The 21,648-nt window shown below is 41.4% G+C and overlaps 22 pseudogenes; all 22 read left to right on the forward strand.

Moving 5' to 3' along the window:
- Nucleotides 1-219: 219 nt before the first annotated feature.
- Nucleotides 220-338, forward strand: LOC137110616 (5S ribosomal RNA; annotated as a pseudogene).
- Nucleotides 339-1,206: 868 nt separating this feature from the next.
- On the forward strand, nucleotides 1,207-1,325 carry LOC137110189 (5S ribosomal RNA; annotated as a pseudogene).
- An 857-nt stretch (nucleotides 1,326-2,182) lies between these two features.
- Nucleotides 2,183-2,301, forward strand: LOC137111305 (5S ribosomal RNA; annotated as a pseudogene).
- An 869-nt stretch (nucleotides 2,302-3,170) lies between these two features.
- On the forward strand, nucleotides 3,171-3,289 carry LOC137110252 (5S ribosomal RNA; annotated as a pseudogene).
- An 867-nt stretch (nucleotides 3,290-4,156) lies between these two features.
- On the forward strand, nucleotides 4,157-4,275 carry LOC137111183 (5S ribosomal RNA; annotated as a pseudogene).
- Nucleotides 4,276-5,145: 870 nt separating this feature from the next.
- Nucleotides 5,146-5,264, forward strand: LOC137110580 (5S ribosomal RNA; annotated as a pseudogene).
- An 867-nt stretch (nucleotides 5,265-6,131) lies between these two features.
- On the forward strand, nucleotides 6,132-6,250 carry LOC137110581 (5S ribosomal RNA; annotated as a pseudogene).
- Nucleotides 6,251-7,117: 867 nt separating this feature from the next.
- LOC137110819 (5S ribosomal RNA) lies at nucleotides 7,118-7,236 on the forward strand (annotated as a pseudogene).
- An 870-nt stretch (nucleotides 7,237-8,106) lies between these two features.
- On the forward strand, nucleotides 8,107-8,225 carry LOC137110949 (5S ribosomal RNA; annotated as a pseudogene).
- An 867-nt stretch (nucleotides 8,226-9,092) lies between these two features.
- On the forward strand, nucleotides 9,093-9,211 carry LOC137110820 (5S ribosomal RNA; annotated as a pseudogene).
- An 868-nt stretch (nucleotides 9,212-10,079) lies between these two features.
- LOC137110503 (5S ribosomal RNA) lies at nucleotides 10,080-10,198 on the forward strand (annotated as a pseudogene).
- An 867-nt stretch (nucleotides 10,199-11,065) lies between these two features.
- On the forward strand, nucleotides 11,066-11,184 carry LOC137111184 (5S ribosomal RNA; annotated as a pseudogene).
- Nucleotides 11,185-12,052: 868 nt separating this feature from the next.
- Nucleotides 12,053-12,171, forward strand: LOC137110704 (5S ribosomal RNA; annotated as a pseudogene).
- An 867-nt stretch (nucleotides 12,172-13,038) lies between these two features.
- On the forward strand, nucleotides 13,039-13,157 carry LOC137110792 (5S ribosomal RNA; annotated as a pseudogene).
- Nucleotides 13,158-14,024: 867 nt separating this feature from the next.
- LOC137111185 (5S ribosomal RNA) lies at nucleotides 14,025-14,143 on the forward strand (annotated as a pseudogene).
- Nucleotides 14,144-15,000: 857 nt separating this feature from the next.
- LOC137110233 (5S ribosomal RNA) lies at nucleotides 15,001-15,119 on the forward strand (annotated as a pseudogene).
- Nucleotides 15,120-15,986: 867 nt separating this feature from the next.
- Nucleotides 15,987-16,105, forward strand: LOC137110196 (5S ribosomal RNA; annotated as a pseudogene).
- Nucleotides 16,106-16,972: 867 nt separating this feature from the next.
- On the forward strand, nucleotides 16,973-17,091 carry LOC137110248 (5S ribosomal RNA; annotated as a pseudogene).
- An 867-nt stretch (nucleotides 17,092-17,958) lies between these two features.
- On the forward strand, nucleotides 17,959-18,077 carry LOC137110504 (5S ribosomal RNA; annotated as a pseudogene).
- An 867-nt stretch (nucleotides 18,078-18,944) lies between these two features.
- Nucleotides 18,945-19,063, forward strand: LOC137110922 (5S ribosomal RNA; annotated as a pseudogene).
- An 857-nt stretch (nucleotides 19,064-19,920) lies between these two features.
- LOC137111186 (5S ribosomal RNA) lies at nucleotides 19,921-20,039 on the forward strand (annotated as a pseudogene).
- An 867-nt stretch (nucleotides 20,040-20,906) lies between these two features.
- Nucleotides 20,907-21,025, forward strand: LOC137110259 (5S ribosomal RNA; annotated as a pseudogene).
- Nucleotides 21,026-21,648: the final 623 nt, after the last annotated feature.

The following is a 21,648-nucleotide window of genomic DNA, read 5'->3' on the forward strand; positions in this document are numbered from 1 at the left end:
TTCTGTTGGAACATCTCGATTCTGGATTTTGGTTTGGGGATCGGAGAGGGAACATGCTAATTTATCTTTGTATGTTGCACCCTGACCCCCTAGACAGGGGCGTAACAGACCAGTACAGTTATAGTACTTTGTACTTTGCCACATTTATCTTCTTCTTAGCAAGTGTCATGCATTCTGCTTCTCCAGCGTTTTTAAGAGCTGTTGATGATGTCAAATGCAGCTTACGGCCACACCGCTCTCTGAGCGCCCGATCTCGTCCGATCTCAGCAGCCAAATAGGGCCGGGCCTGGTTAGTACTTGGTAGGAAGACCGCCTGGGAATACCAGGTGCTGTAAGCTTTTTTGCTTGGGTTTACGGGCAGCACAAGCTGGTGTTACTGCCTATTTATTCATAGAAATTGTTCTATATTTTCATCAAATTTTGTTCTTTCATTGCTGTTTTGCTACTTTATTGGTTTGTCAACCATCGTGCTTCATTACTAGTAGACCATGTTACGGTCCTGGCCATATGTGTTGTTTTTATTTTCTTGTTCTTATAGGTGCCCTGCCTGATTGGCCGGATTTGGGGGAAGTACAGGAAGCTGATTGGTCCATCCTACACTTCCTGGAGTTTTAAAAGTACGGTTCCCAACAGCTAGCGAGGCTCTTTCTGGCAGCAGCACCTGTTTGCTGTTCTTGGTTTCCAAACCTTATTTAGCATTTTTGAATTGTTAGGTTTTGTGCCGTGGTTTTGTTTATAAATTGTATATTTTGTAAATAGTATTAAATCTGTAGGGGTGGACTGCCATTTTTCTTTTGATTGTTTTCTCTTGTTTTCGCATTAGGGAGTTAGGGTTAGCGACTGTCTTTTGGTTTGTTTCTTTCTATCAGGCTAGCTAGCACTTTCTGTGGGAAATGGCTTATTTTGTTTATTATGTTGGCCTTGGTTCGCCCTGAGTTGTAGTGTCATGTTTTGTTTGACACTTTCTTTCGTTTAAAATAAATATCATTCTGTTGGAACATCTCGATTCTGGATTTTGGTTTGGGGATCGGAGAGGGAACATGCTAATTTATCTTTGTATGTTGCACCCTGACCCCCTAGACAGGGGCGTAACAGACCAGTACAGTTATAGTACTTTGTACTTTGCCACATTTATCTTCTTCTTAGCAAGTGTCATGCATTCTGCTTCTCCAGCGTTTTTAAGAGCTGTTGATGATGTCAAATGCAGCTTACGGCCACACCGCTCTCTGAGCGCCCGATCTCGTCCGATCTCGGCAGCCAAATAGGGCCGGGCCTGGTTAGTACTTGGTAGGAAGACCGCCTGGGAATACCAGGTGCTGTAAGCTTTTTTGCTTGGGTTTACGGGCAGCTCAAGCTGGTGTTACTGCCTATTTATTCATAGAAATTGTTCTATATTTTCATCAAATTTTGTTCTTTCATTGCTGTTTTGCTACTTTATTGGTTTGTCAACCATCGTGCTTCATTACTAGTAGACCATGTTACGGTCCTGGCCATATGTGTTGTTTTTATTTTGTTGTTCTTATAGGTGCCCTGCCTGATTGGCCGGATTTGGGGGAAGTACAGGATGCTGATTGGTCCATCCTACACTTCCTGGAGTTTTAAATGTACGGTTCCCAACAGCTAGCGAGGCTCTTTCTGGCAGCAGCACCTGTTTGCTGTTCTTGGTTTCCAAACCTTATTTAGCATTTTTGAATTGTTAGGTTTTGTGCCGTGGTTTTGTTTATAAATTGTATATTTTGTAAATAGTATTAAATCTGTAGGGGTGAACTGCCATTTTCTTTGGACTGTTTTCACATTAGGGAGTTAGGGTTAGCGACTGTCTTTTGGTTTGTTTCTTTCTATCAGGCTAGCTAGCACTTTCTGTGGGAAATGGCTTATTTTGTTTATTATGTTGGCCTTGGTTCGCCCTGAGTTGTAGTGTCATGTTTTGTTTGACACTTTCTTTCGTTTAAAATAAATATCATTCTGTTGGAACATCTCGATCCTGGATTTTGGTTTGGGGATCGGAGAGGGAACATGCTAATTTATCTTTGTATGTTGCACCCTGACCCCCTAGAAAGGGGCGTAACAGACCAGTACAGTTATAGTAGTTTGTACTTTGCCACATTTATCTTCTTCTTAGCAAGTGTCATGCATTCTGCTTCTCCAGCGTTTTTAAGAGCTGTTGATGATATCAAATGCAGCTTACGGCCACACCGCTCTCTAAGCGCCCGATCTCGTCCGATCTCGGCAGCCAAATAGAGCCGGGCCTGGTTAGTACTTGGTAGGACGACCGCCTGGGAATACCAGGTGCTGTAAGCTTTTTTGCTTGGTTTTACGGGCAGCACAAGCTGGTGTTACTGCCTATTTATTCATAGAAATTGTTCTATATTTTCATCAAATTTTGTTCTTTCATTGCTGTTTTGCTACTTTATTGGTTTGCCAACCATCGTGCTTCATTACTAGTAGACCATGTTACGGTCCTGGCCATATGTGTTGTTTTTATTTTCTTGTTCTTATAGGTGCCCTGCCTGATTGGCTGGATTGGGGGGCAGTACAGGAAGCTGATTGGTCCATCCTACACTTCCTGGAGTTTTAAAAGTATGGTTCCCAACAGCTAGCGAGGCTCTTTCTGGCATCAGCACCTGATTGCTTTTCTTGGTTTCTAAACCTTATTTAGCATTTTTGAATTGTTAGGTTTTGTGCCGTGGTTTTGTTTATAAATTGTATATTTTGTAAATAGTATTAAATCTGTAGGGGTGGACTGCCATTTTTCTTTTGATTGTTTTCTCTTGTTTTCACATTAGGGAGTTAGGGTTAGCGACTGTCTTTTGGTTTGTTTCTTTCTATCAGGCTAGCTAGCACTTTCTGTGGGAAATGGCTTATTTTGTTTATTATGTTGGCCTTGGTTCGCCCTGAGTTGTAGTGTCATGTTTTGTTTGACACTTTCTTTCGTTTAAAATAAATATCATTCTGTTGGAACATCTCAATCCTGGATTTTAGTTTGGGGATCGGAGAGGGAACATGCAAATTTTATCTTTGTATGTTTCACCCTGACCCCCTAGACAGGGGCGTAAAAGACCAGTACAGTTATAGTACTTTGTACTTTGCCACATTTATCTTCTTCTTAGCAAGTGTCATGCATTCTGCTTCTCCAGCGTTTTTAAGAGCTGTTGATGATGTCAAATGCAGCTTCCGGCCACACCGCTCTATGAGCGCCCGATCTCGTCCGATCTCGGCAGCCAAATAGGGCCGGGCCTGGTTAGTACTTGGTAGGAAGACCGCCTGGGAATACCAGGTGCTGTAAGCTTTTTTGCTTGGGTTTACGGGCAGCTCAAGCTGGTGTTACTGCCTATTTATTCATAGAAATTGTTCTATATTTTCATCAAATTTTGTTCTTTCATTGCTGTTTTGCTACTTTATTGGTTTGTCAACCATCGTGCTTCATTACTAGTAGACCATGTTACGGTCCTGGCCATATGTGTTGTTTTTATTTTCTTGTTCTTATAGGTGCCCTGCCTGATTGGCCGGATTTGGGGGAAGTACAGGAAGCTGATTGGTCCATCCTACACTTCCTGGAGTTTTAAAAGTACGGTTCCCAACAGCTAGCGAGGCTCTTTCTGGCAGCAGCACCTGTTTGCTGTTCTTGGTTTCCAAATCTTATTTAGCATTTTTGAATTGTTAGGTTTTGTGCCGTGGTTTTGTTTATAAATTGTATATTTTGTAAATAGTATTAAATCTGTAGGGGTGGACTGCCATTTTCTTTTGATTGTTTTCTCTTGTTTTCACATTAGGGAGTTAGGGTTAGCGACTATCTTTTGGTTTGTTTATTTCTATCAGGCTAGCTAGTACTTTCTGTGGGAAATGGCTTATTTTGTTTATTATGTTGGCCTTGGTTCGCCCTGAGTTGTAGTGTCATGTTTTGTTTGACACTTTCTTTCGTTTAAAATAAATATCATTCTGTTGGAACATCTCAATCCTGGATTTTGGTTTGAGGATCGGAGAGGGAACATGCAAATTTATCTTTGTATGTTTCACCCTGACCCCCTAGACAGGGGCTTAACAGACCAGTACAGTTATAGTACTTTGTACTTTGCCACATTTATCTTCTTCTTAGCAAGTGTCATGCATTCTGCTTCTCTAGCGTTTTTAAGAGCTGTTGATAATGTCAAATGCAGCTTACGGCCACACCGCTCTCTAAGCGCCCGATCTCGTCCGATCTCGGCAGCCAAATAGAGCCGGGCCTGGTTAGTACTTGGTAGGAAGACCGCCTGGGAATACCAGGTGCTGTAAGCTTTTTTGCTTGGGTTTACGGGCAGCTCAAGCTGGTGTTACTGCCTATTTATTCATAGAAATTGTTCTATATTTTCATCAAATTTTGTTCTTTCATTGCTGTTTTGCTACTTTATTGGTTTGTCAACCATCGTGCTTCATTACTAGTAGACCATGTTACGGTCATGGCCATATGTGTTGTTTTTATTTTCTTGTTCTTATAGGTGCCCTGCCTGATTGGCCGGATTTGGGGGAAGTACAGGAAGCTGATTGGTCCATCCTACACTTCCTGGAGTTTTAAAAGTACGGTTCCCAACAGCTAGCGAGGCTCTTTCTGGCAGCAGCACCTGTTTGCTGTTCTTAGTTTCCAAATCTTATTTAGCATTTTTGAATTGTTAGGTTTTGTGCCGTGGTTTTGTTTATAAATTGTATATTTTGTAAATAGTATTAAATCTGTAGGGGTGGACTGCCATTTTTCTTTTGATTGTTTTCTCTTGTTTTCACATTATAGGGAGTTAGGGTTAGCGACTATCTTTTGGTTTGTTTATTTCTATCAGGCTAGCTAGCACTTTCTGTGGGAAATGGCTTATTTTGTTTATTATGTTGGCCTTGGTTCGCCCTGAGTTGTAGTGTCATGTTTTGTTTGACACTTTCTTTCGTTTAAAATAAATATCATTCTGTTGGAACATCTCGATTCTGGATTTTGGTTTGGGGATCGGAGAGGGAACATGCTAATTTATCTTTGTATGTTGCACCCTGACCCCCTAGACAGGGGCGTAACAGACCAGTACAGTTATAGTACTTTGTACTTTGCCACATTTATCTTCTTCTTAGCAAGTGTCATGCATTCTGCTTCTCTAGCGTTTTTAAGAGCTGTTGATGATATCAAATGCATGTTACGGCCAAACCGCTCTCTAAGCGCCCGATCTCGTCCGATCTCGGCAGCCAAATAGGGCCGGGCCTGGTTAGTACTTGGTAGGAAGACCGCCTGGGAATACCAGGTGCTGTAAGCTTTTTTGCTTGGGTTTACGGGCAGCTCAAGCTGGTGTTACTGCCTATTTATTCATAGAAATTGTTCTATATTTTCATCAAATTTTGTTCTTTCATTGCTGTTTTGCTACTTTATTGGTTTGTCAACCATCGTGCTTCATTACTAGTAGACCATGTTACGGTCCTGGCCATATGTGTTGTTTTTATTTTCTTGTTCTTATAGGTGCCCTGCCTGATTGGCCGGATTTGGGGGAAGTACAGGAAGCTGATTGGTCCATCCTACACTTCCTGGAGTTTTAAAAGTACGGTTCCCAACAGCTAGCGAGGCTCTTTCTGGCAGCAGCACCTGTTTGCTGTTCTTGGTTTCCAAATCTTATTTAGCATTTTTGAATTGTTAGGTTTTGTGCCGTGGTTTTGTTTATAAATTGTATATTTTGTAAATAGTATTAAATCTGTAGGGGTGGACTGCCATTTTCTTTTGATTGTTTTCTCTTGTTTTCACATTAGGGAGTTAGGGTTAGCGACTATCTTTTGGTTTGTTTATTTCTATCAGGCTAGCTAGCACTTTCTGTGGGAAATGGCTTATTTTGTTCATTATGTTGGCCTTGGTTCGCCCTGAGTTGTAGTGTCATGTTTTGTTTGACACTTCCTTTCGTTTAAAATAAAAATCATTCTGTTGGAACATCTCGATTCTGGATTTTGGTTTGGGGATCGGAGAGGGAACATGCTAATTTATCTTTGTATGTTGCACCCTGACCCCCTAGACAGGGGCGTAACAGACCAGTACAGTTATAGTACTTTGTACTTTGCCACATTTATCTTCTTCTTAGCAAGTGTCATGCATTCTGCTTCTCTAGCGTTTTTAAGAGCTGTTGATGATATCAAATGCATGTTACGGCCAAACCGCTCTCTAAGCGCCCGATCTCGTCCGATCTCGGCAGCCAAATAGGGCCGGGCCTGGTTAGTACTTGGTAGGAAGACCGCCTGGGAATACCAGGTGCTGTAAGCTTTTTTGCTTGGGTTTACGGGCAGCTCAAGCTGGTGTTACTGCCTATTTATTCATAGAAATTGTTCTATATTTTCATCAAATTTTGTTCTTTCATTGCTGTTTTGCTACTTTATTGGTTTGTCAACCATCGTGCTTCATTACTAGTAGACCATGTTACGGTCCTGGCCATATGTGTTGTTTTTATTTTCTTGTTCTTATAGGTGCCCTGCCTGATTGGCCGGATTTGGGGGAAGTACAGGAAGCTGATTGGTCCATCCTACACTTCCTGGAGTTTTAAAAGTACGGTTCCCAACAGCTAGCGAGGCTCTTTCTGGCAGCAGCACCTGTTTGCTGTTCTTGGTTTCCAAATCTTATTTAGCATTTTTGAATTGTTAGGTTTTGTGCCGTGGTTTTGTTTATAAATTGTATATTTTGTAAATAGTATTAAATCTGTAGGGGTGGACTGCCATTTTCTTTTGATTGTTTTCTCTTGTTTTCACATTAGGGAGTTAGGGTTAGCGACTATCTTTTGGTTTGTTTATTTCTATCAGGCTAGCTAGCACTTTCTGTGGGAAATGGCTTATTTTGTTTATTATGTTGGCCTTGGTTCGCCCTGAGTTGTAGTGTCATGTTTTGTTTGACACTTTCTTTCGTTTAAAATAAATATCATTCTGTTGGAACATCTCGATTCTGGATTTTGGTTTGGGGATCGGAGAGGGAACATGCTAATTTATCTTTGTATGTTGCACCCTGACCCCCTAGACAGGGGCGTAACAGACCAGTACAGTTATAGTACTTTGTACTTTGCCACATTTATCTTCTTCTTAGCAAGTGTCATGCATTCTGCTTCTCCAGCGTTTTTAAGAGCTGTTGATGATGTCAAATGCAGCTTCCGGCCACACCGCTCTCTGAGCGCCCGATCTCGTCCGATCTCGGCAGCCAAATACGGCCGGGCCTGGTTAGTACTTGGTAGGAAGACCGCCTGGGAATACCAGGTGCTGTAAGCTTTTTTGCTTGGGTTTACGGGCAGCACAAGCTGGTGTTACTGCCTATTTATTCATAGAAATTGTTCTATATTTTCATCAAATTTTGTTCTTTCATTGCTGTTTTGCTACTTTATTGGTTTGTCAACCATCGTGCTTCATTACTAGTAGACCATGTTACGGTCATGGCCATATGTGTTGTTTTTATTTTCTTGTTCTTATAGGTGCCCTGCCTGATTGGCCGGATTTGGGGGAAGTACAGGAAGCTGATTGGTCAATCCTACACTTCCTGGAGTTTTAAAAGTACGGTTCCCAACAGCTAGCGAGGCTCTTTCTGGCAGCAGCACCTGTTTGCTGTTCTTAGTTTCCAAATCTTATTTAGCATTTTTGAATTGTTAGGTTTTGTGCCGTGGTTTTGTTTATAAATTGTATATTTTGTAAATAGTATTAAATCTGTAGGGGTGGACTGCCATTTTTCTTTTGATTGTTTTCTCTTGTTTTCACATTATAGGGAGTTAGGGTTAGCGACTATCTTTTGGTTTGTTTATTTCTATCAGGCTAGCTAGCACTTTCTGTGGGAAATGGCTTATTTTGTTTATTATGTTGGCCTTGGTTCGCCCTGAGTTGTAGTGTCATGTTTTGTTTGACACTTTCTTTCGTTTAAAATAAATATCATTCTGTTGGAACATCTCGATTCTGGATTTTGGTTTGGGGATCGGAGAGGGAACATGCTAATTTATCTTTGTATGTTGCACCCTGACCCCCTAGACAGGGGCGTAACAGACCAGTACAGTTATAGTACTTTGTACTTTGCCACATTTATCTTCTTCTTAGCAAGTGTCATGCATTCTGCTTCTCTAGCGTTTTTAAGAGCTGTTGATGATATCAAATGCATGTTACGGCCACACCGCTCTCTAAGCGCCCGATCTCGTCCGATCTCGGCAGCCAAATAGGGCCGGGCCTGGTTAGTACTTGGTAGGAAGACTGCCTGGGAATACCAGGTGCTCTAAGCTTTTTTGCTTGGGTTTACGGGCAGCTCAAGCTGGTGTTACTGCCTATTTATTCATAGAAATTGTTCTATATTTTCATCAAATTTTGTTCTTTCATTGCTGTTTTGCTACTTTATTGGTTTGTCAACCATCGTGCTTCATTACTAGTAGACCATGTTACGGTCCTGGCCATATGTGTTGTTTTTATTTTCTTGTTCTTATAGGTGCCCTGCCTGATTGGCCGGATTTGGGGGAAGTACAGGAAGCTGATTGGTCCATCCTACACTTCCTGGAGTTTTAAAAGTACGGTTCCCAACAGCTAGCGAGGCTCTTTCTGGCAGCAGCACCTGTTTGCTGTTCTTGGTTTCCAAATCTTATTTAGCATTTTTGAATTGTTAGGTTTTGTGCCGTGGTTTTGTTTATAAATTGTATATTTTGTAAATAGTATTAAATCTGTAGGGGTGGACTGCCATTTTCTTTTGATTGTTTTCTCTTGTTTTCACATTAGGGAGTTAGGGTTAGCGACTATCTTTTGGTTTGTTTATTTCTATCAGGCTAGCTAGCACTTTCTGTGGGAAATGGCTTATTTTGTTTATTATGTTGGCCTTGGTTCGCCCTGAGTTGTAGTGTCATGTTTTGTTTGACACTTTCTTTCGTTTAAAATAAATATCATTCTGTTGGAACATCTCAATCCTGGATTTTGGTTTGAGGATCGGAGAGGGAACATGCAAATTTATCTTTGTATGTTTCACCCTGACCCCCTAGACAGGGGCTTAACAGACCAGTACAGTTATAGTACTTTGTACTTTGCCACATTTATCTTCTTCTTAGCAAGTGTCATGCATTCTGCTTCTCCAGCGTTTTTAAGAGCTGTTGATGATGTCAAATGCAGCTTCCGGCCACACCGCTCTCTGAGCGCCCGATCTCGTCCGATCTCGGCAGCCAAATACGGCCGGGCCTGGTTAGTACTTGGTAGGAAGACCGCCTGGGAATACCAGGTGCTGTAAGCTTTTTTGCTTGGGTTTACGGGCAGCACAAGCTGGTGTTACTGCCTATTTATTCATAGAAATTGTTCTATATTTTCATCAAATTTTGTTCTTTCATTGCTGTTTTGCTACTTTATTGGTTTGTCAACCATCGTGCTTCATTACTAGTAGACCATGTTACGGTCCTGGCCATATGTGTTGTTTTTATTTTCTTGTTCTTATAGGTGCCCTGCCTGATTGGCCGGATTTGGGGGAAGTACAGGAAGCTGATTGGTCAATCCTACACTTCCTGGAGTTTTAAAAGTACGGTTCCCAACAGCTAGCGAGGCTCTTTCTGGCAGCAGCACCTGTTTGCTGTTCTTGGTTTCCAAACCTTATTTAGCATTTTTGAATTGTTAGGTTTTGTGCCGTGATTTTGTTTATAAATTGCATATTTTGTAAATAGTATTAAATCTGTAGGGGTGGACTGCCATTTTTCTTTTGATTGTTTTCTCTTGTTTTCGCATTAGGGAGTTAGGGTTAGCGACTGTCTTTTGGTTTGTTTCTTTCTATCAGGCTAGCTAGCACTTTCTGTGGGAAATGGCTTATTTTGTTTATTATGTTGGCCTTGGTTCGCCCTGAGTTGTAGTGTCATGTTTTGTTTGACACTTTCTTTCGTTTAAAATAAATATCATTCTGTTGGAACATCTCGATCCTGGATTTTGGTTTGGGGATCGGAGAGGGAACATGCAAATTTATCTTTGTATGTTTCACCCTGACCCCCTAGACAGGGGCGTAACAGACCAGTACAGTTATAGTACTTTGTACTTTGCCACATTTATCTTCTTCTTAGCAAGTGTCATGCATTCTGCTTCTCTAGCGTTTTTAAGAGCTGTTGATGATGTCAAATGCATGTTACGGCCACACCGCTCTCTAAGCGCCCGATCTCGTCCGATCTCGGCAGCCAAATAGGGCCGGGCCTGGTTAGTACTTGGTAGGAAGACCGCCTGGGAATACCAGGTGCTGTAAGCTTTTTTGCTTGGGTTTACGGGCAGCTCAAGCTGGTGTTACTGCCTATTTATTCATAGAAATTGTTCTATATTTTCATCAAATTTTGTTCTTTCATTGCTGTTTTGCTACTTTATTGGTTTGTCAACCATCGTGCTTCATTACTAGTAGACCATGTTACGGTCCTGGCCATATGTGTTGTTTTTATTTTCTTGTTCTTATAGGTGCCCTGCCTGATTGGCCGGATTTGGGGGAAGTACAGGAAGCTGATTGGTCCATCCTACACTTCCTGGAGTTTTAAAAGTACGGTTCCCAACAGCTAGCGAGGCTCTTTCTGGCAGCAGCACCTGTTTGCTGTTCTTGGTTTCCAAATCTTATTTAGCATTTTTGAATTGTTAGGTTTTTTGCCGTGGTTTTGTTTATAAATTGTATATTTTGTAAATAGTATTAAATCTGTAGGGGTGGACTGCCATTTTCTTTTGATTGTTTTCTCTTGTTTTCACATTAGGGAGTTAGGGTTAGCGACTATCTTTTGGTTTGTTTATTTCTATCAGGCTAGCTAGCACTTTCTGTGGGAAATGGCTTATTTTGTTTATTATGTTGGCCTTGGTTCGCCCTGAGTTGTAGTGTCATGTTTTGTTTGACACTTTCTTTCGTTTAAAATAAATATCATTCTGTTGGAACATCTCAATCCTGGATTTTGGTTTGAGGATCGGAGAGGGAACATGCAAATTTATCTTTGTATGTTTCACCCTGACCCCCTAGACAGGGGCTTAACAGACCAGTACAGTTATAGTACTTTGTACTTTGCCACATTTATCTTCTTCTTAGCAAGTGTCATGCATGCTGCTTCTCTAGCGTTTTTAAGAGCTGTTGATAATGTCAAACGCAGCTTACGGCCACACCGCTCTCTAAGCGCCCGATCTCGTCCGATCTCGGCAGCCAAATAGAGCCGGGCCTGGTTAGTACTTGGTAGGAAGACCGCCTGGGAATACCAGGTGCTGTAAGCTTTTTTGCTTGGGTTTACGGGCAGCTCAAGCTGGTGTTACTGCCTATTTATTCATAGAAATTGTTCTATATTTTCATCAAATTTTGTTCTTTCATTGCTGTTTTGCTACTTTATTGGTTTGTCAACCATCGTGCTTCATTACTAGTAGACCATGTTACGGTCCTGGCCATATGTGTTGTTTTTATTTTCTTGTTCTTATAGGTGCCCTGCCTGATTGGCCGGATTTGGGGGAAGTACAGGAAGCTGATTGGTCCATCCTACACTTCCTGGAGTTTTAAAAGTACGGTTCCCAACAGCTAGCGAGGCTCTTTCTGGCAGCAGCACCTGTTTGCTGTTCTTGGTTTCCAAATCTTATTTAGCATTTTTGAATTGTTAGGTTTTGTGCCGTGGTTTTGTTTATAAATTGTATATTTTGTAAATAGTATTAAATCTGTAGGGGTGGACTGCCATTTTTCTTTTGATTGTTTTCTCTTGTTTTCGCATTAGGGAGTTAGGGTTAGCGACTGTCTTTTGGTTTGTTTCTTTCTATCAGGCTAGCTAGCACTTTCTGTGGGAAATGGCTTATTTTGTTTATTATGTTGGCCTTGGTTCGCCCTGAGTTGTAGTGTCATGTTTTGTTTGACACTTTCTTTCGTTTAAAATAAATATCATTCTGTTGGAACATCTCGATCCTGGATTTTGGTTTGGGGATCGGAGAGGGAACATGCAAATTTATCTTTGTATGTTTCACCCTGACCCCCTAGACAGGGGCGTAACAGACCAGTACAGTTATAGTACTTTGTACTTTGCCACATTTATCTTCTTCTTAGCAAGTGTCATGCATTCTGCTTCTCTAGCGTTTTTAAGAGCTGTTGATGATATCAAATGCATGTTACGGCCACACCGCTCTCTAAGCGCCCGATCTCGTCCGATCTCGGCAGCCAAATAGGGCCGGGCCTGGTTAGTACTTGGTAGGAAGACCGCCTGGGAATGCCAGGTGCTGTAAGCTTTTTTGCTTGGGTTTACGGGCAGCTCAAGCTGGTGTTACTGCCTATTTATTCATAGAAATTGTTCTATATTTTCATCAAATTTTGTTCTTTCATTGCTGTTTTGCTACTTTATTGGTTTGTCAACCATCGTGCTTCATTACTAGTAGACCATGTTACGGTCCTGGCCATATGTGTTGTTTTTATTTTCTTGTTCTTATAGGTGCCGTGCCTGATTGGCCGGATTTGGGGGAAGTACAGGAAGCTGATTGGTCCATCCTACACTTCCTGGAGTTTTAAATGTACGGTTCCCAACAGCTAGCGAGGCTCTTTCTGGCAGCAGCACCTGTTTGCTGTTCTTGGTTTCCAAATCTTATTTAGCATTTTTGAATTGTTAGGTTTTGTGCCGTGGTTTTGTTTATAAATTGTATATTTTGTAAATAGTATTAAATCTGTAGGGGTGGACTGCCATTTTCTTTTGATTGTTTTCTCTTGTTTTCACATTAGGGAGTTAGGGTTAGCGACTATCTTTTGGTTTGTTTATTTCTATCAGGCTAGCTAGCACTTTCTGTGGGAAATGGCTTATTTTGTTTATTATGTTGGCCTTGGTTCGCCCTGAGTTGTAGTGTCATGTTTTGTTTGACACTTTCTTTCGTTTAAAATAAATATCATTCTGTTGGAACATCTCAATCCTGGATTTTGGTTTGGGGATCGGAGAGGGAACATGCAAATTTATCTTTGTATGTTTCACCCTGACCCCCTAGACAGGGGCGTAACAGACCAGTACAGTTATAGTACTTTGTACTTTGCCACATTTATCTTCTTCTTAGCAAGTGTCATGCATTCTGCTTCTCTAGCGTTTTTAAGAGCTGTTGATGATGTCAAATGCATGTTACGGCCACACCGCTCTCTAAGCGCCCGATCTCGTCCGATCTCGGCAGCCAAATAGAGCTTGGCCTGGTTAGTACTTGGTAGGAAGACCGCCTGGGAATACCAGGTGCTGTAAGCTTTTTTGCTTGGGTTTACGGGCAGCACAAGCTGGTGTTACTGCCTATTTATTCATAGAAATTGTTCTATATTTTCATCAAATTTTGTTCTTTCATTTCTGTTTTGCTACTTTATTGGTTTGTCAACCATCGTGCTTCATTACTAATAGACCATGTTACGGTCCTGGCCATATGTGTTGTTTTTATTTTCTTGTTCTTATAGGTGCCCTGCCTGATTGGCCGGATTGGGGGGCAGTACAGGAAGCTGATTGGTCCATCCTACACTTGCTGGAATTTTAAAAGTACGGTTCCCAACAGCTAGCGAGGCTCTTTCTGGCATCAGCACCTGTTTGCTGTTCTTGGTTTCCAAACCTTATTTAGCATTTTTGAATTGTTAGGTTTTGTGCCGTGGTTTTGTTTATAAATTGTGTATTTTGTAAATAGTATTAAATCTGTAGGGGTGAACAGCCATTTTCTTTTGATTGTTTTCTCTTGTTTTCACATTAGGGAGTTAGGGTTAGCGACTGTCTTTTGGTTTGTTTATTTCTATCAGGCTAGCTAGCACTTTCTGTGGGAAATGGCTTATTTTGTTTATTATGTTGGCCTTGGTTCGCCCTGAGTTGTAGTGTCATGTTTTGTTTGACACTTTCTTTCGTTTAAAATAAATATCATTCTGTTGGAACATCTCGATCCTGGATTTTGGTTTGGGGATCGGAGAGGGAACATGCTAATTTATCTTTGTATGTAGCACCCTGAGCCCCTAGACAGGGGCGTAACAGACCAGTACAGTTATAGTACTTTGTACTTTGCCACATTTATCTTCTTCTTAGCAAGTGTCATGCATTCTGCTTCTCCAGCGTTTTTAAGAGCTGTTGATGATGTCAAATGCAGCTTACGGCCACACCGCTCTCTAAGCGCCCGATCTCGTCCGATCTCGGCAGCCAAATAGAGCCGGGCCTGGTTAGTACTTGGTAGGAAGACCGCCTGGGAATACCAGGTGCTGTAAGCTTTTTTGCTTGGGTTTACGGGCAGCACAAGCTGGTGTTACTGCCTATTTATTCATAGAAATTGTTCTATATCTTCATCAAATTTTGTTCTTTCATTGCTGTTTTGCTACTTTATTGGTTTGTCAACCATCGTGCTTCATTACTAGTAGACCATGTTACGGTCCTGGCCATATGTGTTGTTTTTATTTTCTTGTTCTTATAGGTGCCCTGCCTGATTGGCCGGATTGGGGGGCAGTACAGGAAGCTGATTGGTCCATCCTACACTTCCTGGAGTTTTAAAAGTACGGTTCCCAACAGCTAGCGAGGCTCTTTCTGGCATCAGCACCTGTTTGCTGTTCTTGGTTTCCAAACCTTATTTAGCATTTTTGAATTGTTAGGTTTTGTGCCGTGGTTTTGTTTATAAATTGTATATTTTGTAAATAGTATTAAATCTGTAGGGGTGAACTGCCATTTTCTTTGGACTGTTTTCACATTAGGGAGTTAGGGTTAGCGACTGTCTTTTGGTTTGTTTATTTCTATCAGGCTAGCTAGCACTTTCTGTGGGAAATGGCTTATTTTGTTTATTATGTTGGTCTTGGTTCGCCCTGAGTTGTAGTGTCATGTTTTATTTGACACTTTCTTTTGTTTAAAATAAATATCATTCTGTTGGAACATCTCGATCCTGGATTTTGGTTTGGGGATCGGAGAGGGAACATTCTAATTTATCTTTGTATGTTGCACCCTGACCCCCTAGACAGGGGCGTAACAGACCAGTACAGTTATAGTACTTTGTACTTTGCCACATTTATCTTCTTCTTAGCAAGTGTCATGCATTCTGCTTCTCCAGCGTTTTTAAGAGCTGTTGATGATGTCAAATGCAGCTTACGGCCACACCGCTCTCTAAGCGCCCGATCTCGTCCGATCTCGGCAGCCAAATAGAGCTTGGCCTGGTTAGTACTTGGTAGGAAGACCGCCTGGGAATACCAGGTGCTGTAAGCTTTTTTGCTTGGGTTTACGGGCAGCACAAGCTGGTGTTACTGCCTATTTATTCATAGAAATTGTTCTATATTTTCATCAAATTTTGTTCTTTCATTTCTGTTTTGCTACTTTATTGGTTTGTCAACCATCGTGCTTCATTACTAATAGACCATGTTACGGTCCTGGCCATATGTGTTGTTTTTATTTTCTTGTTCTTATAGGTGCCCTGCCTGATTGGCCAGATTGGGGGGCAGTACAGGAAGCTGATTGGTCCATCCTACACTTGCTGGAATTTTAAAAGTACGGTTCCCAACAGCTAGTGAGGCTCTTTCTGGCATCAGCACCTGTTTGCTGTTCTTGGTTTCCAAACCTTATTTAGCATTTTTGAATTGTTAGGTTTTGTGCCGTGGTTTTGTTTATAAATTGTGTATTTTGTAAATAGTATTAAATCTGTAGGGGTGAACAGCCATTTTCTTTTGATTGTTTTCTCTTGTTTTCACATTAGGGAGTTAGGGTTAGCGACTGTCTTTTGGTTTGTTTATTTCTATCAGGCTAGCTAGCACTTTCTGTGGGAAATGGCTTATTTTGTTTATTATGTTGGCCTTGGTTCGCCCTGAGTTGTAGTGTCATGTTTTGTTTGACACTTTCTTTCGTTTAAAATAAATATCATTCTGTTGGAACATCTCGATCCTGGATTTTGGTTTGGGGATCGGAGAGGGAACATGCTAATTTATCTTTGTATGTAGCACCCTGAGCCCCTAGACAGGGGCGTAACAGACCAGTACAGTTATAGTACTTTGTACTTTGCCACATTTATCTTCTTCTTAGCAAGTGTCATGCATTCTGCTTCTCCAGCGTTTTTAAGAGCTGTTGATGATGTCAAATGCAGCTTACGGCCACACCGCTCTCTAAGCGCCCGATCTCGCCCGATCTCGGCAGCCAAATAGAGCCGGGCCTGGTTAGTACTTGGTAGGAAGACCGCCTGGGAATACCAGGTGCTGTAAGCTTTTTTGCTTGGGTTTACGGGCAGCTCAAGCTGGTGTTACTGCCTATTTATTCATAGAAATTGTTCTATATTTTCATCAAATTTTGTTCTTTCATTGCTGTTTTGCTACTTTATTGGTTTGTCAACCATTGTGCTTCATTACTAGTAGACCATGTTACGGTCCTGGCCATATGTGTTGTTTTTTTTTTCTTGTTCTTATAGGTGCCCTGCCAGATTGGCCGGATTTGGGGGAAGTACAGGAAGCTGATTGGTCCATCCTACACTTGCTGGAGTTTTAAAAGTACGGTTCCCAACAGCTAGCGAGGCTCTTTCTGGCAGTAGCACCTGTTTGCTGTTCTTGGTTTCCAAATCTTATTTAGCATTTTTGAATTGTTAGGTTTTGTGCCGTGGTTTTGTTTATAAATTGTATATTTTGTAAATAGTATTAAATCTGTAGGGGTGGACTGCCATTTTCTTTTGATTGTTTTCTCTTGTTTTCACATTAGGGAGTTAGGGTTAGCGACTGTCTTTTGGTTTGTTTATTTCTATCAGGCTAGCTAGCACTTTCTGTGGGAAATGGCTTATTTTGTTTATTATGTTGGCCTTGGATCGCCCTGAGTTGTAGTGTCATGTTTTGTTTGACACTTTCTTTCGTTTAAAATAAATATCATTCTGTTGGAACATCTCGATCCTGGATTTTGGTTTGGGGATCGGAGAGGGAACATGCAAATTTATCTTTGTATGTTTCACCCTGACCCCCTAGACAGGGGCGTAACAGACCAGTACAGTTATAGTACTTTGTACTTTGCCACATTTATCTTCTTCTTAGCAAGTGTCATGCATTCTGCTTCTCCAGCGTTTTTAAGAGCTGTTGATGATGTCAAATGCAGCTTCCGGCCACACCGCTCTCTAAGCGCCCGATCTCGTCCGATCTCGGCAGCCAAATAGAGCCGGGCCTGGTTAGTACTTGGTAGGAAGACCGCCTGGGAATACCAGGTGCTGTAAGCTTTTTTGCTTGGGTTTACGGGCAGCTCAAGCTGGTGTTACTGCCTATTTATTCATAGAAATTGTTCTATATTTTCATCAAATTTTGTTCTTTCATTGCTGTTTTGCTACTTTATTGGTTTGTCAACCATCGTGCTTCATTACTAGTAGACCATGTTACGGTCATGGCCATATGTGTTGTTTTTATTTTCTTGTTCTTATAGGTGCCCTGCCTGATTGGCCGGATTTGGGGGAAGTACAGGAAGCTGATTGGTCCATCCTACACTTGCTGGAGTTTTAAAAGTACGGTTCCCAACAGCTAGCGAGGCTCTTTCTGGCATCAGCACCTGTTTGCTGTTCTTGGTTTCCAAACCTTATTTAGCATTTTTGAATTGTTAGGTTTTGTGCCGTGGTTTTGTTTATAAATTGTATATTTTGTAAATAGTATTAAATCTGTAGGGGTGAACAGCCATTTTCTTTTGATTGTTTTCTCTTGTTTTCACATTAGGGAGTTAGGGTTAGTGACTGTCTTTTGGTTTGTTTATTTCTATCAGGCTAGCTAGCACTTTCTGTGGGAAATGGCTTATTTTGTTTATTATGTTGGCCTTGGTTCGCCCTGAGTTGTAGTGTCATGTTTTGTTTGACACTTTCTTTCGTTTAAAATAAATATCATTCTGTTGGAACATCTCGATCCTGGATTTTGGTTTGGGGATCGGAGAGGGAACATGCTAATTTATCTTTGTATGTTGCACCCTGACCCCCTAGAAAGGGGCGTAACAGACCAGTACAGTTATAGTACTTTGTACTTTGACACATTTATCTTCTTCTTAGCAAGTGTCATGCATTCTGCTTCTCCAGCGTTTTTAAGAGCTGTTGATGATATCAAATGCATGTTACGGCCACACCGCTCTCTAAGCGCCCGATCTCGTCCGATCTCGGCAGCCAAATAGGGCCGGGCCTGGTTAGTACTTGGTAGGAAGACCGCCTGGGAATACCAGGTGCTGTAAGCTTTTTTGCTTGGGTTTACGGGCAGCTCAAGCTGGTGTTACTGCCTATTTATTCATAGAAATTGTTCTATATTTTCATCAAATTTTGTTCTTTCATTGCTGTTTTGCTACTTTATTGGTTTGCCAACCATCGTGCTTCATTACTAGTAGACCATGTTACGGTCCTGGCCATATGTGTTGTTTTTATTTTCTTGTTCTTATAGGTGCCCTGCCTGATTGGCCGGATTGGGGGGCAGTACAGGAAGCTGCTTGGTCCATCCTACACTTCCTGGAGTTTTAAAAGTACGGTTCCCAACAGCTAGCGAGGCTCTTTCTGGCATCAGCACCTGTTTGCTGTTCTTGGTTTCCAAACCTTATTTAGCATTTTTGAATTGTTATGTTTTGTGCCGTGGTTTTGTTTATAAATTGTGTATTTTGTAAATAGTATTAAATCTGTAGGGGTGAACAGCCATTTTCTTTTGATTGTTTTCTCTTGTTTTCACATTAGGGAGTTAGGGTTAGCGACTGTCTTTTGGTTTGTTTATTTCTATCAGGCTAGCTAGCACTTTCTGTGGGAAATGGCTTATTTTGTTTATTATGTTGGCCTTGGTTCGCCCTGAGTTGTAGTGTCATGTTTTGTTTGACACCTTCTTTCGTTTAAAATAAATATCATTCTGTTGGAACATCTCGATCCTGGATTTTGGTTTGGGGATCGGAGAGGGAACATGCTAATTTTTCTTTGTATGTTGCACCCTGAGCCCCTAGACAGGGGCGTAACAGACCAGTACAGTTATAGTACTTTGTACTTTGCCACATTTATCTTCTTCTTAGCAAGTGTCATGCATTCTGCTTCTCCAGCGTTTTTAAGAGCTGTTGATGATGTCAAATGCAGCTTACGGCCACACCGCTCTCTAAGAGCCGGATCTCGCCCGATCTCGGCAGCCAAATAGAGCCGGGCCTGGTTAGTACTTGGTAGGAAGACCGCCTGGGAATACCAGGTGCTGTAAGCTTTTTTGCTTGGGTTTACGGGCAGCTCAAGCTGGTGTTACTGCCTATTTATTCATAGAAATTGTTCTATATTTTCATCAAATTTTGTTCTTTCATTGCTGTTTTGCTACTTTATTGGTTTGTCAACCATCGTGCTTCATTACTAGTAGACCATGTTACGGTCCTGGCCATATGTGTTGTTTTTTTTTTCTTGTTCTTATAGGTGCCCTGCCTGATTGGCCGGATTTGGGGGAAGTACAGGAAGCTGATTGGTCCATCCTACACTTCCTGGAGTTTTAAAAGTACGGTTCCCAACAGCTAGCGAGGCTCTTTCTGGCAGTAGCACCTGTTTGCTGTTCTTGGTTTCCAAATCTTATTTAGCATTTTTGAATTGTTAGGTTTTGTGCCGTGGTTTTGTTTATAAATTGTATATTTTGTAAATAGTATTAAATCTGTAGGGGTGAACTGCCATTTTCTTTGGACTGTTTTCACATTAGGGAGTTAGGGTTAGCGATTGTCTTTTGGTTTGTTTATTTCTATCAGGCTAGCTAGCACTTTCTGTGGGAAATGGCTTATTTTGTTTATTATGTTGGCCTTGGTTCGCCCTGAGTTGTAGTTTCATGTTTTGTTTGACACTTTCTTTCGTTTAAAATAAATATCATTCTGTTGGAACATCTCGATCCTGGATTTTGGTTTGGGGATCGGAGAGGGAACATGCTAATTTATCTTTGTATGTTGCACCCTGAGCCCCTAGACAGGGGCGTAACAGACCAGTACAGTTATAGTACTTTGTACTTTGCCACATTTATCTTCTTCTTAGCAAGTGTCATGCATTCTGCTTCTCCAGCGTTTTTAAGAGCTGTTGATGATGTCAAATGCAGCTTACGGCCACACCGCTCTCTAAGCGCCCGATCTCGTCCGATCTCGGCAGCCAAATAGAGCCGGGCCTGGTTAGTACTTGGTAGGAAGACCGCCTGGGAATACCAGGTGCTGTAAGCTTTTTTGCTTGGGTTTACGGGCAGCACAAGCTGGTGTTACTGCCTATTTATTCATAGAAATTGTTCTATATCTTCATCAAATTTTGTTCTTTCATTGCTGTTTTGCTACTTTATTGGTTTGCCAACCATCGTGCTTCATTACTAGTAGACCATGTTACGGTCCTGGCCATATGTGTTGTTTTTATTTTCTTGTTCTTATAGGTGCCCTGCCTGATTGGCCGGATTGGGGGGCAGTACAGGAAGCTGATTGGTCCATCCTACACTTCCTGGAGTTTTAAAAGTACGGTTCCCAACAGCTAGCGAGGCTCTTTCTGGCAGCAGCACCTGTTTGCTGTTCTTGCTTTCCAAATCTTATTTAGCATTTTTGAATTGTTAGGTTTTGTGCCGTGGTTTTGTTTATAAATTGTATATTTTGTAAATAGTATTAAATCTGTAGGGGTGGACTGCCATTTTCTTTTGATTGTTTTCTCTTGTTTTCACATTAGGGAGTTAGGGTTAGCGACTGTCTTTTGGTTTGTTTCTTTCTATCAGGCTAGCTAGCACTTTCTGTGGGAAATGGCTTATTTTGTTTATTATGTTGGCCTTGGTTCGCCCTAAGTTGTAGTGTCATGTTTTGTTTGACACTTTCTTTCGTTTAAAATAAATATCATTCTGTTGGAACATCTCAATCCTGGATTTTGGTTTGAGGATCGGAGAGGGAACATGCAAATTTATCTTTGTATGTTTCACCCTGACCCCCTAGACAGGGGCGTAACAGACCAGTACAGTTATAGTACTTTGTACTTTGCCACATTTATCTTCTTCTTAGCAAGTGTCATGCATTCTGCTTCTCTAGCGTTTTTAAGAGCTGTTGATGATGTCAAATGCAGCTTACGGCCACACCGCTCTCTAAGCGCCCGATCTAGTCCGATCTCGGCAGCCAAATAGAGCCGGGCCTGGTTAGTACCTGGTAGGAAGACCGCCTGGGAATACCAGGTGCTGTAAGCTTTTTTGCTTGGGTTTACAGGCAGCACAAGCTGGTGTTGCTGCTTATTTATTCATAGAAATTGTTCTATATTTTCATCAAATTTTGTTCTTTCATTGCTGTTTTGCTACTTTATTGGTTTGCCAACCATCGTGCTTCATTACTAGTAGACCATGTTACGGCCCTGGCCATATGTGTTGTTTTTATTTTCTTGTTCTTATAGGTGCCCTGCCTGATTGGCCGGATTGGGGCCAGTACAGGAAGCTGATTGGTCCATCCTACACTTCCTGGAGTTTTAAAAGTACGGTTCCCAACAGCTAGCGAGGCTCTTTCTGGCATCAGCACCTGTTTGCTGTTCTTGGTTTCCAAACCTTATTTAGCATTTTTGAATTGTTAGGTTTTGTGCCGTGGTTTTGTTTATAAATTGTATATTTTGTAAATAGTATTAAATCTGTAGGGGTGAACTGCCATTTTCTTTGGACTGTTTTCACATTAGGGAGTTAGGGTTAGCGATTGTCTTTTGGTTTGTTTATTTCTATCAGGCTAGCTAGCACTTTCTGTGGGAAATGGCTTATTTTGTTTATTATGTTGGCCTTGGTTCGCCCTGAGTTGTAGTGTCATGTTTTGTTTGACACTTTCTTTCGTT

Source organism: Channa argus, unplaced genomic scaffold, assembly GCF_033026475.1.
Source record: "Channa argus isolate prfri unplaced genomic scaffold, Channa argus male v1.0 Contig009, whole genome shotgun sequence".
Classification (NCBI taxonomy): domain Eukaryota; kingdom Metazoa; phylum Chordata; class Actinopteri; order Anabantiformes; family Channidae; genus Channa; species Channa argus.